Source organism: Spinacia oleracea, chromosome 1 (genome assembly GCF_020520425.1).
Source record: "Spinacia oleracea cultivar Varoflay chromosome 1, BTI_SOV_V1, whole genome shotgun sequence".
In the NCBI taxonomy this organism is placed as follows: Eukaryota; Viridiplantae; Streptophyta; class Magnoliopsida; order Caryophyllales; family Amaranthaceae; genus Spinacia; species Spinacia oleracea.
This window is the reverse complement of record NC_079487.1, coordinates 48,615,822-48,616,429: the sequence shown is the minus strand read 5'-3', so window position 1 is coordinate 48,616,429 and position 608 is coordinate 48,615,822.

The following is a 608-nucleotide window of genomic DNA, read 5'->3' as shown; positions in this document are numbered from 1 at the left end:
TCTTGATGTCAACTTGATCGGTTGCTACTTGCTAGTTGCTACTATGGTATGTGAATCAATTATATTATAATCCTTACATTGCTGGGCTTTTTTGAGTTTGCTTTTTATAAGGAAATTTTTTTGGGCTTTATGAGGGGCCAGGCCCCATATGCCCCCCTGAAAAATCCGCCACTGCGGCCAATTGTATCTCTTAAATAAATACGGAGAAAGTATTGTTTTTCTCAAGTTTACTACTTTCTCTGTTCTTTTTTAAATGACACAATTATATAGACACGTTTCCCAATGCATGATTTCAAACGTTAATATCTCCAATTATGGATAAGAAAAAATTATAAAAAGTTGATATTTAAAAAATATTTATTGAGACGAATCTAATAAAACCCCACACGACTATGTTTTTTCTTAAATATAAATCACAAAATGAAGTCAAAGAAATTTGTGTGAATAGTGTCATAAACCCAATTATGTCATGTAAATAAGAACGGGGGAAGTATTTCTCTACCCTTTAAAAAGCCAAAAGATGGCAAATAACTTTTTTATTATTACCCACAACACCCCTCAAAACCTTCATAAAAAAAATGACATTTCTCTTAACAATAGTGTGCCGA